This window comes from Nicotiana tabacum, chromosome 20, assembly GCF_000715075.1.
Source record: "Nicotiana tabacum cultivar K326 chromosome 20, ASM71507v2, whole genome shotgun sequence".
NCBI classification, from domain to species: Eukaryota; Viridiplantae; Streptophyta; class Magnoliopsida; order Solanales; family Solanaceae; genus Nicotiana; species Nicotiana tabacum.
In genome coordinates this window covers 107666050-107683777 of record NC_134099.1, presented here as the reverse complement: position 1 = coordinate 107683777, position 17728 = coordinate 107666050, and positions in this window count along the sequence as shown.

Below are 17728 nucleotides of genomic sequence, written 5' to 3'. Positions count from 1 at the left end.
GTGAGCCCCACTTCATTTCGAGGTCCTATTTCATCTGTTTATCATGTACTTTGTATTTGAGGTATAGTCAGAGCCTTGTTGCCGGCATTTCCATATTATTCTTCAGTTGTATTTAGAGGCTCCGTAGACAGGTTGTAGGTGGAGTTTGTAATGGGGAATTGAATTAGAAATGTTGATATTTGGCAAAGATGTATAAAATTTGTAATATGTTTTTTGAAAATTATGAATGAAGTTGCTAATGGAAATGAAATGGAAGTCGTTAATGATATATGTACAAAGTATGATTAATGGAGTCCATCTTCTCCTTATTCATGAATTAGTTTGGGTAGAATGAAACCTAATAGGCTTGCTCAGTCGGGTTTACTCGGTTGAGCGCCGGTCGAGCTCTTCAGTTTTTGGGGCGTGACAAACTTGGTATCAGAGCCTAAGGTTTTAAACTGTCCTAGGATATCTTGGAGCCGTATCTAGTAGAGTCCTTCTTATTGGTGTGTTGTCGACCATATCTATAAGTTGGAGGCTATTCGGATATTTAGGAATTTCACCCTTCTTTGATACTCCAGGTCGTGCGGTAGAACCCAAGATAGGGAGCTAATTTCCTCGCTATGTCGTATTCTCCAAATGAGTAATCTTGATACCATAATCCACGGGTTTGAAGCATTATGGAGGGAATGACCCCACCACCGAATCTGAGGGAGATTGCTCAAGCATTTGTTTGGAGAATGTATCGAGCCATGGAGGGATTGGTAGAACTTGTTGCTAAGGGGAGTACCCTTATTCCTATTAATGTCACTGCACCACCAGATAATGTAGTATATTAGTATGTTACCAACGTGCGTTAGGGATGTGGAGTCGAGGGGCATCGATTAAGTTATTGCCCTATCAACCTAAAGTCACCAAGTAAGTCACTCCCTAGTGCATCATTATGAACAACACAAAAATTTTACTCATTACATGTCTACATCCATATTGAAGAGTCCTCATAAATATGGTCTTAATAAGATGTGAGTCACAAATATTTGTGTGTACCTACTCACTGAAGAAGCCGTCTTGTTCGTGAATCCACTCTATCACAAATTCTCTTATTTACATCCTCTTGTGGAATTATGTTCTATAAATGCGTCCTTGAATGGAGTTATGACTCTAGGATTAATACTTCCGCTTTCTTTCCTAAATTCCCAACAGGGGACTACATCCGATGAATTTGTTACAAAATCGTTTTATGGATAACGTCTGCTCATTTGTGCCTATGCATGCACCGCCGTAAAGCTTACCTATGTGGTGTCAAGTTCCATGTAAAGCATCCCAGTGTTGCGATCCTTCTCGAGTCACTCTTTTATTCACTTGTGTATATGGCTTATATGGTTTGAGCAGTCATTCTACTCTCTTGCAAGTATCATGAAAGCTTCTCACTATCTAGTAATATAAGAGCATACCTTAACACCTATCACATGAGTTCATGTCAATCAAAATGGTCACCGTGTGCATAAACTCTCTCTGAAAATTGAGATCCTCACATCCCTGTTGTAGGAAGATCTTGTGTCGCCATCTTAGTATAACTTTCATGTCCACTTGGTACATCCCACAGTAAGTAGCTCACTTTGTCCTAGTATTGTGGTTGCTCGTGGCGTGGTCATGTATTGCAGTTGGGAGTTAATATAGCAGAAGCATGTCCAGCTTATAATAAATGTTTATTTTCTATTTACACCTCCACAATATGTGTTAATTGTGTTCTTTAGTTAGTGAATTCATTGTTCTAGTTTCCCAACACTTGTTCGATAACCATGAGAGGACATATCCTTCTATGTGTCATTGTAACACTTCCTTTCTCATGAGGACCCTTACTAGGCTCTCCGTCAAGACCAAGCGCGCCATTGGAGGTTATCATAGCACAACACCTGTTTCTCATGTTTTTCTGTCTTTCATTAGCATCTGGGTATTTCTCAAGTCGAAATCCATGGAGAAACTTATTATGAACACCTGAAAACCTTCCATGATTATTTTATACTATCTCGATGGGTTCCCACCTCACTTCAAATTCATCAAGGGTTGATAGCATGTCGCAATTGCTGAGATTGAATGATCTTTTTCGATAATAGATTATCTACACATGTTCTAGTCCAACGATCTGCTTATCAGTCTAACTCTTACCTTTTGGCTTTGGGTTGACCAAGGAGAAATACACCTAGTAACACATTCGTATGTCAAAGCTTTTCTCTCAGTCAAGTATTATAGCATCTCCCAATTTGGCTGGTAATAGTTGGTTGTGTAGAAGTGTGTTGTAGTGCTTCATTGTGAAGTAGAGTTGCTAAACATAGTTGGATTTTTGAATTCTGGAGCTATACATCATGTGACTACATACAGAGATCTTCTTTCAATAATGTAGTTTCTCGTAATCACTTTATATTACCACCCTTCCTAGTGGTTACAATGTAAAGGTTACTTCCATAGGCCCTCTCACTTTCTTTTTATTTATCTGCTCCGCTTGTCCATGTGACTAGATAACCTAGGTTACTTTTCCTCGATAAATGCATTAAGATGTCTCATTCTTTCAAACTTATCCATGTGGGCACTTTGAGGCCTTGTTTTATACCAACACGTAATGGTTTTAAGTACTTTCTCGCCATTGTTAACGATTTTATAGGGTTATGTGGGCTTGTCTCATGGCTTCCAAAAGTAATGATTTCCCCTAAGTTCAAGCTTATACTGCCATGATTTCAAACCAAAGTGCATCCCCTTTTCAAAAGTCTTAAATGGGTCAGATTGGATAGGTTACATGGCCTTCTGCTCACTTGGCTTCTAGGATTAGTGACAACGTCATCATTGTCATGTGCGGGAAATTTTGCTACCCCTAGCGTTCCATCTCCTTAAGAAGGATATGAGTTTTAATTGTCTTTATTCCCGGAGCATTATGTCAACCATTGGAACTCCTCTAACCAATACATGATTTCACCCCTATCGTAGGATGTCCTAGCTATGTGGTTTCACTCGTGAAAGGTTGAGATTAGATGCCTTTAGAATTTTGCACATATCATGAGCATATTGATTTGGAACACAAGTTGTCGTATCTTTAGTTATCTCATATAGAATCAATTATCAGGAAGGGTTAAGCTGTTTGAAATATGATAATCTCATAAGTGTTCAACTTCTTTTCATCCTCATGGGCTTGTGGCGTAGATTCCGTGTGTCAGTTAATGTTAAGAGTGTAATTCAACTTCATGTATTTTGAAACCCATATCGCATTCAAGATGCCAGAGTATTCTCATTCTTGATAAACGGATTTTCCCTATACTCCAGAAGACGATTGGTTCACGTACTTGAATATTCCTCCTTAATGGTTCCTATTACCAATGTACGAGTTACCCCTATGCCTTATTTGTATAATAATTGATGTTGTCACAATGATTAACCATGTCAGTATTATTAGTAGTAATATTTGTGTCTCTTAGTATATAACTGCATGAAATACTCTGCTCAGCACATTAATGGATTCCTGAATAATTCCAGCCTGATCTTGACTCTGTTGTTCCTCATTGTATTAAATCCCCTAGGTATTGAAGGTTCAAACAAGTCAAAGAGGAAGATTCGTAGTGTCATCACATATATTCGATAGGTTATTTTTATGGTCAGTTCAGGATAGCACATCTTAGTCTAATCGTTGAAGGTCATCAAAGTTTTAGTGTGGGTGTTCGCATAGAGATTCAGAATTTAGGAGGGCGAACAGGTTGTTCCCAATATTTTCCCCCTGAAGATGTTACGTGAATTGATATTGAAGGTGAAATAAGTGTAGTTCACATTAGGCCGCGATATGAGTATGAAGTTTCCCCATGGGTATTCCCCATATATTTTGTGTTTTCACATGTCTATGTCTAAGAAGGTAGTTAGGAGACCCTTTTGTGTATCATCTCGGTGGAAACTATTGAAGGTGAAGTTAATGGATAGTTAGCTTATGCGAGGTATCTAGTTGTCATCCTTGTTAGGTAAATTTGGGGGTTGGGATTGTTTCCGTGAATGTGTTATGGCAAAGCATGTAAGTCAAGGAGTCCACCTTGAAGGCCGAGTGTGTCGTGGAAAGAAAATATTTTTGCTTGACTGTGTAACAATTAGTTTCGACTTGAAAAGTACCTTATAAGTGTTATGATTTAAAAATGTGCAGTCCATGTTCCGGTATCATTGTGATAATGTAGCGCTTGTAATGGTGAGATTAGTATTATGAAAATAAACAATGTGGTGCTTTGTTGAGTTGTGGATGAGTTGTTAGGATGTTTTGGTGGTTCTCTAGCAGGTGGATAGGCCTAGTTACAAAGGAGATGTTGCTGAAATTTCTGAAAACATTAGGAGTTAGTCAAAATTTAGGGACTTGAGGTAGATTAGAAAAGAGATATGTTATGTTAAGTGTTTGGGGCAGGCTCTACTTCTCATTCGAAGACGAATGATCCTAAGCGGGAACTCATTTTAAGGCCCCGGGAAATTTCGCTAAGTAATTTAGGATTTCGTGGTGCCATGTAGGCTAGTTATAATGTTTTATGTGCTATTAACATGATGAGCATCAATTGGCCTTTGGTAAATAAGTATATAAGTCTTATAATAAGTAATGTGGGGTCTAATGGGAGGCCTAAGTCTAAGTCAAGTTAGAAAATTTCATAATAGGCTAAAATTCCAAATGAGTTTGCACAAGTCTACACTTTGAACGAGCATATCTAAAATGTATAAGGTTTTATGTGATGAAAGACCTATCATTTAAAAGGTCTTCGAGTCTAGTTTCCAAAGCTTTGAACCGTTTATCATTTGGACATTCCTATACAAAGTTATGATCAAATTACCAAAGGCTGGAAAAATGCGATCCTGTGTCAGTTCTACGATCGCAAAACCATTATGCGGTCCGCATAATTGATCTGCGATCGCAAATTGGACCAGTGTAGCCCAGTTTTGGGCACCGGGTTTTTCAGAGTGTCTGCGGCCAGCATACCCATTTTGCGGTCTATTATGCGACCGCAGACCCGAATTCAGAGGGTTAATCTCCTCTTTTCATGACCCGACCCCATTTTAATATATAGGCTTTGAGGTTTCATTTGGGGCGATATTCTGATGATTTTAGAGAGAGTTAAGAGAATTTTAGAGAGCGAAGCAGGGAGCCTAACATTCTAACCATTCAATCTTCCGTCAATCTTCAAGAATCAAAGAAACCAATCACAAGATCTGCATCTAAGAGGTAAGGTTCTCTACAATAGACTTTAATTTCCAGTTTTGGGTATAAGATGAAATTATTGAGGTATGATTCTTGGGCGTAAAAGTATTATGTATACATGCATTTACAAATTAGGTTTGTGGGAAGATTGTTGAACATAAATAAGTAAAGATTGAGTTGGGGAATGAAGGAAATCTTGTAAAAGATATTTGAAATCAAGATGCACAACTAGTATTTGATAAAATGCTCAAATGAGCTGAAACCTGAATACCTTCCTAATTTGTGTTCAATTTTGTTATGTCTCAAATTAGATTGGGATTGCTAGAATTTCCGAAACGTCTTAGTAACTTATGGAAAGCTTAAACAAGGTATGTATGGCCAAAACCCCCTCTTCTTAGAAATTGAGCTCCCATGGTGCCCCCGCATATGTTGTAAGTCCGGAATTTGATTTATGTAGTATTTGTTGTTTCAAAGGATTTGGTGTTGCAAGAATATATGTGAAAGGTGTGTCTCAATGTGTTTAATGTGCTATTTTTGGTAATTGGGGATATGTGAATAATGTGAACTATATGCTAAATTGCCTAGATTTCAAGTCAAGTTAAATTGTGATTATTATGCCGAACCATGAGAATTCCTCTCTATGCTTATAACTTGAATTGCTCTTGTATGTGCCCATTATCTTAGATTGCAAATTTGATGTTGAAAGTGAAAGTGATGTGGAATGAGAGTTTGGAAATATGGCCTAGTTCCAAGTATGATGTGATAATTGTGGCCCTAAGTGTCGATGAACTAATACATGTGAAATCAAAGATTGAAGTGAGATGGTTAACGGAAAAGGGTAACGTCTTGGTGAGATGGCTTAGCTGATCGGGCCGTGATCGAACGCCATGTTATACACACATGGTGGTAATGCAATGATAATTGGAACTGGAAAGTGAGACTGAAATAAGGGTAACGTCTTGTAAGACAGCTTAGCCGATCGGGCCGTGATCGGACTCCGCTCAAGAAAGCGGTGGTATTGTGAATGATGATGAACAGTATTAACAGCCCCAAACTAAAGCTATGGAAATTATATGAAAGCTATGTGATTCCTTTTACTTGATGATGTAGTGATTGTTTAAAGCTTTTGTTGAATCCTTATGATTTCTTTGTCCTTGTATGGTTGTTCTTTCTAATGAGATGGTGTTTAGTTATACATACTAGTGATATTCGATGTCACTAACATCCCTTTTGCCAGGGACGCTACGTCTTTAAATGAATGTAGGTGTTTCTATAGCAGGCAGTGTTGGTCGCAGCTAGTTCCGCATAATCCTTTCAGCTGACTTGGTGAGCCCCACTTCATTTCGGGGTTCTATTTCATCTGTTTATCATGTAATTTGTATTTGAGGTATAGCCGGAGCCTTGTTGCCAGCATTTCCATATTATTCTTCAGTTGTATTTAGAGGCTCTGTAGACAGGTTATGGGTGGAGTTTGATAATGGGGAATTGAATTAGAAATATTGATATTTGGCAAAGATGTATAAAACTTGTAATATTATTTTTGAAAATTATGAATGAAGTTTCTAATAGAAATGAAATGGAAGTCGTTAATGATATATGTACAAAGTATGATTAATGGAGTCCATCTTCTCCTTATTCATGAATTAGTTTGAGTAGAATGAAACCTAACAGGCTTGCACAGTCGGGTTTACTCGGTTGAGCGCCGGTCGCGCTCCTTGTTTTTTGGGGCGGGACAGAGGCGTTGACCGCATTCGCGAAGAAGGTAATTTTTACCTGGGGCAGAATGTTTAAAAGTGAGTTTCGCGAGCTTTGGTCTATTTTCTCCATTGTTGAACGATTTTTGGAGCTTTTTGAGAAGATTTGAAGAGAGATTCAAGAGATAACACCTGGAGGTAAGATTTTTGAACTCAATACTCGATTCTTGTGTTAATTCTACCTAATTAATCATGGAAATTAAGCCTAAAATTGAGGAATTAGTGCTTGGATTTGGAGAGTGTAAATTAGAAATTTGAAGGGGCAATTGAGGTCTGATTTTGATGTTCTTGGTATGTATAGACTTGTGAGAGGATGAGGATTCTACTGATATGACTTTTATCGGATTCCGAGACGTGGTCCCGGGGGCCGGGTTTGAGCAATTTCGGGATTTTTGATTTAAATTGGATATTTTCGAGTGAGCTTTATTCCCTTAGCATATTTTAATAGTTATGTACTGATTGTGGCTAGATTTGGAGAATCCGGAGGTCGATTCATGAGGGCAAGGCATTGCGGGCTAGAGTTTGGATTGGATCGAGGTAAGTAATGATTGTAAATGTTGTCCTGATGGTTTGAAACGCTGGATTTCACATCATTGTGCTACTTTGAGGTGACATACACGCTAGATGACGAGCGTGGAGTCATGCACCGTTGGGGATTAAGACTTGGTCCATCCCGTACAACTGTTAAGCCACGTATTTGATTTGAAATCTTATGATATTTCATATTTTAGATATTGATATTATATTTTGGGATGTATGCCATGTTTGGGGCCTTATGTCAACCTGTTGAGACCCTTAGGGGCATTTTGACTATTTTTCCCCACTCTATTTGCTTTGAAAGCATATCCTCAGTCATGATTTACTTGTTTATTGTTTAAATCTGGTTTTATCACTTTACTTCTTAAAATGTGAAAACTGTTTGGGCTGAGATCCCTGTTTTACAGATGGTCCAAGTGATCGTGAGGTTGATGACTGAGATAGACCGAGGGTCTGATTGTGAGGTTGATGACTAAGATAGACCAAGGGTCTGATTGTGAGGTTAATGATTGAGATAGGTCGAGGGCCTGATTGTGAGGATTATATATCTATGGATCGGGCTGCACGCCGCAACAATATATAGATATGTATATGGATCAGGCTGTATGCCGCAGCGATATGTTGGATCGGGCTGCACGCCGCAGCGATATAGCGTTTGGGCTGTAGGAGCCCCTATGGAGTCTTCACACCCCCACTTAGCATCGTCGACGAGATATATGGATCAGGATGCACGTCGTAGTGATATATGGATCGGGTTGTACGCTGCAGTGATATATAGATCGGGTTTTGTGCCGCAGCGATTACTATATGGTACTTATTAAGTGTGAGCGCTGATTGATGAGAGTTGAGTCTCGAGTGCCTAAGAGGCTTGCTCGATGGGCTATAGACATACATGTACATGAATGATGCTTTGCCTGAGGGGCCTGTTTATGAACTTACTGTTTTTCACTCCTCCTTAAGGTGAGTTTTTATCGAATATGTTGATTTAAGTACTGCTTTCACTCATCTTTAGATCGAGCCTCTATTGAAAATGTTGAGCAAACGATTTAAACAACTTTCATTCAAACTGAAGTTTTTAATTTATGAAATGGGTATAAATTTCTGTTTTGCCCAAGGGGCTGTATACGAACTATGTTTTGCTCGAGGGGCCTATTATGGTTTTCATCTCTTTTATTATAAATGGTATTAAATCCCTACTGAAACTATTGGAAAGCGTTTTCAAATGATTTTTACCAAAAGCTGGATTTTAAATGAGACAATTGACTCGTATTCTGATTTGAAAGCCTGTTGTGCTTATTGAGTTTATCATTAATGTGGATTCCTCTTTTCCTACTGCTCAGTCTTTATTTACTCTTATTACTTACTGGGTTGGAGTACTCATATTACTTCCTGCACCTCGTGTGCAGATTTAGGTATTTCAGAACCCGGTAGCGGGTGTTGATTGCTTAGAGGCGGAGTCATCGGAGTTAGCAAGGTAGATGCACGACACTCACAGCATTGCTTTCCTTCCCCTCATTTTCATTACTTTATTTAGTACATTTTTAGACTTTTGTTGGTAGATTCTCAAGACTAGTGATACCCCGATGTCGGGCTTGTGTAATTATTCTGCACTTTTCTTTTAAATTTTCATTATGAGATTATTGGTTTATAAATGGTATAAAAACAAATTTTATTGGAAAATGGTTGATTCTGGAGTTGTGTCGGCTGAGCTAGTTCCATGATAGGCGCCATCACGACCGGACTGCGAGGTGTATTCATATGATTTGGAAACGACAAGAAGGGTCTGTTGGAGGATAGAAGAACTATTAGGTACTTGATTTTCATCTCGATTTGAGGTATAACACCAAGTTATGGGTGTGTGAAGAATCTTTTCATGTTTCCTAGTTGGGAGTGAAGTAAATTTTATGTTGCAGTATGAGTTCAGAATTAGGAAGATTAAGTGACTGCATAACGTTCATGACGGTGGAATGTATACAGAAATGCCAGTTTGAGGTAAAGCAGGTGGGTTATCTCCTGCGGAGTGTTCTGAGGTTGTGTGATCCTCATGTTGTCTGTTAGAAGATCTCATTTACAAGTGAAATATAAGTGTTGAAATTTAAATTTGGGCCTCCTAAGATAGTGGGCTTGACTGTTGCGAGGATGAATGTGAGATTTACAGAAGATTTAAAGTACCAGATAGTCTGTGTTTCACGAGCTTATGAAGGATTGAGTTTCAATCTCACTATGGTATTATGGCAGTAATAGAGTATATGTGTTACGAGTTATTGTGTGTGTTTTGGTCTATGGATTCGAGCCAAGTGGGGGAGTCTGCTATCGATGAGTTGATTGCACGGATATGTGCTATGTTGGTTCTAGTGCGAGGCATACTGGTGAATCAGTTATGGCTTACGGAGATTGAGAGCGAGGATGGCTCGAGTAAATGAAAATTTTGACAAAGGTTATGTCATGCTTCATAGGTGTATGAGAATCACGAAATGTCTTGAGTTGTTGTTGGTAATGGATGCTCGGTGCATAGAGCAGGAAGTTGCTTGGTTGTTCTAGGATGAGGTTACACTCTATGGTGTCGGAGTGCTATTGAGGCACGGGTGGTTCTGTTTGTTTGATCACGCTAATTGCAGTTTGAATAGAGTGAATGACTCTCTAGAATGGTTCTAATGTGTTCAAGATTTTACATGTAACAATTGGGTATTTTCAAGTTGTATATGTGGCTAAAACTGAGTTTTCATTGGAAGATGTCAAGATTTGTGGCATTTCTATATCAATTATGGGATTCTATATGTCAGTATCAGGAAGGTAAAGGTAACGGATTTAGATTTGCAAGAAGTCAAAGTATTTTGAATGTGGTGCTTTTGGGAATATTTAAAAGAGTATTCAGCGGCTTATGAGTCTTAGACGGTATAGTTTTGTGCTTGGGTCTCGTGTGGTGAGTCTAGGGTGAGGAATTGTGGTGTTGCAGCAAGAAGAAGTGTCAAACTAACGGTAGATTAGAAGGAAACTCGGATAGATGGGATAGTTTGGTAGTAGGCCAGATCGGTGTGGTAAGGATATGATTAGTTCTTTGGATGCTTATGAGGTAATGAGTTTTTACAGGTGTTTCACAGCAATTCTTTTGGGTTTTAGTGAACTGCGATGCTCGATATAGTTAGAAGGATTCAGTCCTGATGATTTAGATTTGTGTAAATGGAATTCGGAGAGTTCTAGATAGTTTCCACCACTGTTAGAGAGGTATATTTTCCTATTGGCATGAGGAGCATGGGATGTATAGTGGTTTTCTTCTAGATGGGTTCAATGGAAAGTTCTAGGCTAATTGAGTACGTAGCTTCTTGTGGCCCGGAAGGGATATGAAAAACTCGTGGTTATCCTAGGATGGTACGGTTTATGCGATATGTTGTGTAGGAATGAGATTTGCATGTGTAAGGACACAGTTTAAATTTGAAAGAAAGGTCACAAATTCTTAGATATTATGGGCAGCTTCAGGTGACTAGAAAAATGAGATCATTGATTGGTGTGGTTTGATGAAGGTATAACATTTCAGAAAGGGCAATGTGTTTGAGTTACAGACGCTTTATTGGTATTGTGGCATCATCTTGTTTGATCAACGGATGATATTTGAGTTTGTTTATGATAGGCCTTGTTATAGTACGAGAAATGTAAAGGTTAAGCATAAAGCAGATGGCTCGGTAGATAGATCCAAGGCTAGATTAGTAGCTAAAGGATTCCTTCAAGAATATTGAGTCGAACCCCTTTAGAGATAGGGAAAACATTTGCTTCAGGTTTCTAAACACCATTCGTGGCATTCTTGCCTTGGCTGCAATCAAAAGGTGGCCTTATTTTAATTTGATGTGAAGAATAGAATGTCTTTCAACAACATAAGGGAAGGGGGCAAGAATAAGTTTCTATTCAGCCTCCTCCAACTCCAGGCTTCTCTTCTCCTAGGAATCCTAACTTGGTATGCAAGCTCAAGAAAGCGATTTATGTTACGGCCTCTGGCAAGCTAAAGCAGGCACTAAGAGCTTGGTTTGAAAGGTGACAACAGCATGTATAAGAGCCGAAATAGCAGTTGAGGAAGGAGCCGGTTTTCAAATAAGTAAATCAGATCATTCAATATTTATAAGGAGGTCGACATCAGGTATTGTCCTTCTTCTGCTTTATGTGGATGACATTGCTTTCTCTAGTAATGCCTTATGTTCGATAAATGAACTTAAGATAATATTAAGAACCCAGTTTGATATGAAAGATTTAGGAGACTCAAAGTCTCTTCTGGAGATTAAAGTGATGAGGTCGCAAAGTGTTTTGGAACCCAGTGCAAGTATTCATTGGATTTATTTTCAAAAGCTGGTCTTTCTGCATACAAACCGGAATAAGATCTAAAATTAGCCTCAGATGCAGGAGAGCTCTTGGATGACCCATCTACTTGCGAGGAGACTTGTTGGGACTCTTTTCTCACTTAGAAGATACTTTTCGGATTCTGCGATACATCAAAACCTCACCGGGAAGAGGTTGATTCTTGTCTATGTCATTCTCTCTTCAGCTGTCTTGTTACTATTATACTGATTTCATTAAGGTAGTAGATTAATCTGATTGGATTTCAAACATCGTCCCCAAGCCTAAGAGGGATGGACATGTTCGCGTATGCATCTATTTTTGAAATCTCAATAAAGCACATTCCCAAAGATGATTTTTCGCTGTCGATCATTGATTTGCTTGTGGACAAGACTATTGTGAAAGTATGCCTACTACTCTTTTCTGACAATTCAAAATTCTTGTCGTCAGCTTCCTCAAGGTAGAGTTTATTTTTTAATAGGAGCCCCGTTGGGCTTTTACGGATCTTGGCCTGCTTTCGCATTAACTCACCATTTAGTGATTTGGTTCGTAGCAGCCCAAGTATATCCAGGAGTTACTTCTACACGCTACGCTATCCTCGGCGACGATATCGTCATCGGAGATGAGTGGGTGGCTGAGCGTTATCGCAAGCTAATTTCACCACTGAATGTTCTATTTTTGTTAGAGAAATCGTTAGTATCGTCAGTTGGTGCTTTGGAGTTTGCTAAGCGGTTCTTCATACGTGGAGTGACTAAGGACTTTTTTCCTGTCTCTTGTCACATGTTAAGATCCTTAGTTAGTTCCATATCCCTTGTTCCTGTAATGAGGGCTATTATGTCTAAAGATCTTCCATTGTCGTATCGTTTACGGGAAGCTGGGTACCGGGTATATACTCAACACACGGTGCCTCCTAAGAGACACTGGAATCGACATTTCCTTGTCTTTCACTCACCGAGCGGTGTGTGTCCTCTCCCATTATGGATCTAGTTAAGCGCAACCACTGGTAAACACTTAACCTCTTATCAACAAGGTATGGTGAGGGGACCTGATTAGGCTCTTGACCCCTCTATTCCCGAGAAACTCGGTGATCTCAAAGTTTTCGAAGCTTGGTCAGAGTACGGGTGGTTAGGGGGGCATGGGTTTTGTCCGAATGGATGAAGTCCATTCTCTCTTACTCGTCTTGGTATTACACTATCACGAAGGAAAGAAATACTCCCATTAAGGCGCTACTTAGCCCGTAGGTTGTGCCACTGGTGACTAAGCATACAAAGAAATTATATCATTTTAATAATAACTAATAACGGCGCAATCTTCCGGTGTTACGACCTGGTGCTCTCTTGTGAAGAGCCAAAATCTCTTGACATAGGAAGGTTTGGTCCAGTCTATTCACCTCAATTTGCGCCCTATTTGAGACTAAAACAGGCGGGGTGGCGACCTCGTCTTAAGATAAGATATAGGCAATAAGACTTTAAGCGCACCTGAGCACCTTTGCCCATAGAGAATACTGGGGACGAAAGTCTCTAGGGGGGGGTCTATGGAGCAAGTCTCCCATTTCTTTCACAAACCAGTGGGGGGACAACCCCCCAAAAAAAGAGTTTTCCACGCGGTGATCTTCATTTGAAATATGAGCCGCTAAAATTTTTCCATTTTGAATGTATTTACCCCTATGAACCTGATGCATACAAGTCTTTCTGTTTGTTGGAAAACTTATACATAATAGATAGCCAAAGGAATGCTTATAGTGTATCCATTACCTGATAAAACGATCTTTTCCGGTAAAAAAATAATCTTTCCCTTGTTTTCGGCTATAGCGGAAACCCCCAAATCTAGAGCTTATGGTCTTAAGTTCCAAGCCAGTTCCAACAATGCACTTCTCGGCACATCATTGGTAGGGGAAAGCGGAACTACTTGACGTTGTATACTAAATACAACAAGCCCGATTCGCATCATTATGCTCAATAAAAAGATTGAGGGAAGCTAAAATAAAAATATTGGAAGGAAGGGAAATTTGGAAGATGAATCTTTTCCCCGGAGCTGGAACAATTTGTTCTTCCTGACCCGATTCAACGCCAAAATATTTCTTGTCCCTACCATAAAGTATTCATATTTCCTAAAGAAAGCATATGTTCCTTGATCTCTAAGATATTTCATAAAACTCTGTATGGATCCTTAATCACCAATCCTTGCATGAATATGGGTTGTGCTCGAGAGGCTATGAATCGATTGGACATGCCAATCGAGTGAATCGTAACACTCGTAATGATCGACTTTACAAAGATTTCATTGGATTCCGGAAGCTCGTAGCATTGGTCCAACACAATTCCCAAACTTAAGAATCTGGGGGCGTACCAGTCGGCCCCTAACCTACCTCTGATTACTGAAAGTGAATTCGTTTTCAATGATCCTAAGCCAGCCTATCATTCATTGGTTAGGGTTAGGGAAAAAAGCTAGCTAGAAGTAATCTCTTCTTCTCAGTGAAAGCTAAAGGCTCTGGTATAGTAGGAGTGTGGTGCGTGCTCTCTTTATTCTGTAGATGCGCTCCTGGGAAGGGAAGCCAGAATGTTTTATGTAGATTGATCAATCTTGCCCTATTCAAGTGATCGCCCCGAGCCGAGCGAGATTGGAGACCGCCTTAATAATTGTTCATAATGGGCCTACCAATTAACGTACGTATGTCATGTAGTTTTTATTTTTGTACTTTTGCCATCCCTCAGCCCCTCTCCCACCTTTTCTATCTATCATTAGAAGTAGGGCGGGTGGTGTACCTCACTGAGCTATCGATCGCGAAGCTATCGCCCGGTTCAACCAACCGTCCATCTTGGTGCCTTTGCTACTGATTTGACCGATATTCATCATTAATCCGGGTTCACCTTGGCCATCACCCGAGAGTTCTTATGAAGACTCTCGTGGTGCATGTGTATGATAGGGCCCCCATAAGTGCCAAAGATCGGTGATGTTGCCATGATAAGTGTGGGAAGTCGATAGTGCACTCGATGATTGAAGGACCTATCGACTTGCATTAACTTCCCGTGGCTAGTAGGGGGAAGTTTAATGTAATTGCGGATCCATTAGAAAAAACTTGGGGGTCGGCCTCCTGACTTTAATGCCTTTATTGAAGTGATGAGCTTTGAAGATATGATTTTCTCGTTTGGATTAATTGATTTGGCTTTCAATGACAACAAATTGACTTGGAGCAATAATCAAACTGGTCAACATTGTATCTGGGCCAGATTAGATAGAATCCTTTTGAATGGGGACTGCCCGCTTCTATATAAAAGTCGTTTTGCTTCCCCCAGAGTTGACCATTTGCCTCGAGTATCCTCTGATCACTCTCCTCTAGTAATCTTCTTAGAAGATTATAATACTCGCAGGCCTGGGGTCTTTCATTTCCAAAGAATGTGGATTCGGCATTCTGATTTTCACATTGATCTCAACCATGCTTGGGAAATCCTTTTCAAGTCTTCTCCAGGAAGATTGACTCAACAAATAAAGCACTAAATTGGCAAACTATTTCAGAATATAGAGTTGCCGAAAACGAAGAAGGCCAATTTGCTCTTAAACAGAGTTGGTCTGCTGATAAGAAAATTCTGTTAGATTCGGCCAAGAGTAACCTTGAAAAACTTATGCTTTACGAAGAAAGATAGAGAATAAGCACCTTGAACCAAATTCAGAACTTGTCTCTATATGGCAGGAAGCTCTCAATTTATTTCACACATTACTTTTTTCTCAAGGTTCGGTGCTTGAAGATGAGATCCTTGAGACCATCCCCTCTCTAGTCACAGAGGAAGATAATAAGATGCTTATGAGCCCTCCTAATATAGAAGAAGTTCAAAAGGAAATTTTTAGTATGTCGGAGCGCACTAACCCAAAAAAGGTCTCCCCTATCCTTTAAAGCCTGATGGCTTTCCAAATTCTTTGTATATAGAAAATATTGTTGGGATTTCAAAAACTTCCAACTGGTCACCTTATTTCTTCACTGAAGGTGTGATCCCCCGTTTCATCAATGCTACTTTCCTTGCTTTGATTCCTAATATTTTTATCTAGGACTACCTCTATTTAAATCTAAAAAAATTGTCATTTTCTAGATAGAGTATAAAATAAAGTGGTAGGAGATGAAAGCATTGTTATCCAGTGGAGGGCGGCTTATTTTTCAAACATGTTCTTTTCTCGATGCCTATACACCTTCTTGCAAGGATTCCAGTTTCAAAGGGAGTTCTTGACCAGTTGGAAAAAATGTTAGCTAACTTTTGGTGAGACGATGATGAAGACAAAAGAAAGCTTCACTGGATATTTTTTGATACTATATGACTACCTATTCAGGAAGGGGCTTTGGGTCCTCCTACTACAAGACATTTTTAAGAGCTTTCAAAAGCTTTTCGTATGAAGTTTACCTGGTCAATAAGAAGGGGGGGTACTTTCAATTAGAAGAATATCACAGAGCCAGGGGTGGAACCAGAAATCAGTGCTAGCTCCATTTCCAATCCACCATTTTGAGCCCTTAAGTATTGGTGGGGTTGCCTGAAAATAGAACTAATTTCACTCTAAGTCCTGACAACCAGGTTGGAAGCAGCAAACCATAGGGGCTTTCAGACAGTTTCTTTTGAAAAAAGCAGTCCAAAGTGTGACTCCCTCTTATTGACCAGGCCAACTCCTTTACTAGTTATTTCTCCAAAATCATAGATGTGCTTGATACACTTGGAAACTGCTTTTTCAATGATATCGAAGCATTTTTGCCTCATAGAGTGGTTTATGATATCAGAAATAGTGGTATATTCATATCTCATCAGGAGGACAGGGGAATATGGAAAAAGAATCGTAGTGAGTCCTTTATTCTCAAAGCTAGTTGGGAATCGATAAGAAATCGAACGAGCATTCAAGTTTGGACACAATTTGTCTGGGATAAAGCCATTCCTACAATAATTAGCATTTTTGTGTGAAAGCTCTTATTTGACTTTGTATACGGGGATTTCAGAATCAGTTAAGGGAATAAATTCAGACGAAGGTATAAGATTAGCAAGCAAATGCTTGTGCTGTTCGAAGCATGATAAATAAAGTATTGATTAGTTCTTCATCAAGAGTGAGCTTGATATGGAGGTTTGGAACCATTTTGATCTCCTTTTCTAATATAAGATCCTTCTAAATGAATTCAATTCAGTCCCGGTGGTTTAACAGATCTCGCCGGAAATCCCAAGTTGGCTACGTCACATCTATGCTTACTATTTTTTCAGTTTGGGAACTTTGGAAGGAAGGCAATAGCAGTAAATTAGAAAACCCAATATCTCGACCGGCTGCTATTATTCAACAAATTACGAACTGGCTGAAAGGCTGTTCTCAGCTTCTTAACATCAGATCATCTTGGACATTTACTGATTCTATTCTTCTGGATGCGCTCTACATTTATCAAGCTCGTAAACTCGCAATTGACTCCAAAATCATTGTTGATTGCTTCATAGAAATAAATAAGCCCCTAAAATTACGCATACCTAGACTCATGGTATTTCATCCAAATTCTCGGTTGGCCATTTCAAAATCGTCTATACATTTAGAGAAAACAACAAAGTGGCATACTCTTTAGCAAACTTCGGCTGCGATTCTCAGTTTGACTATAGGTTTTCCTCTACAACTGATCTTCCTCAACAAATTTAGGTTTTTTCTCTCAAAAAAGTGGGCTTATTGAATATCATATTGGTTTAGCTTTGTTCACTTTCATTTTATTAGCAGTAATGTTTTTGGCTGTCTTGTAGCTATTTGTGAGCAGGTCTATGTACTTTTTTTTATGGGTAAGGTTTTGACATCCTCCCATTAACCCCCCGAGGGGGTGCAGATGGAGTATTGACGAAGATGCTTGGGACTGAACACATCCCCCTTTACTTAGTAGGGCTTAGGAATGATGTTGGCAAATGATTGTTGAATATAGTTACTCACCTCA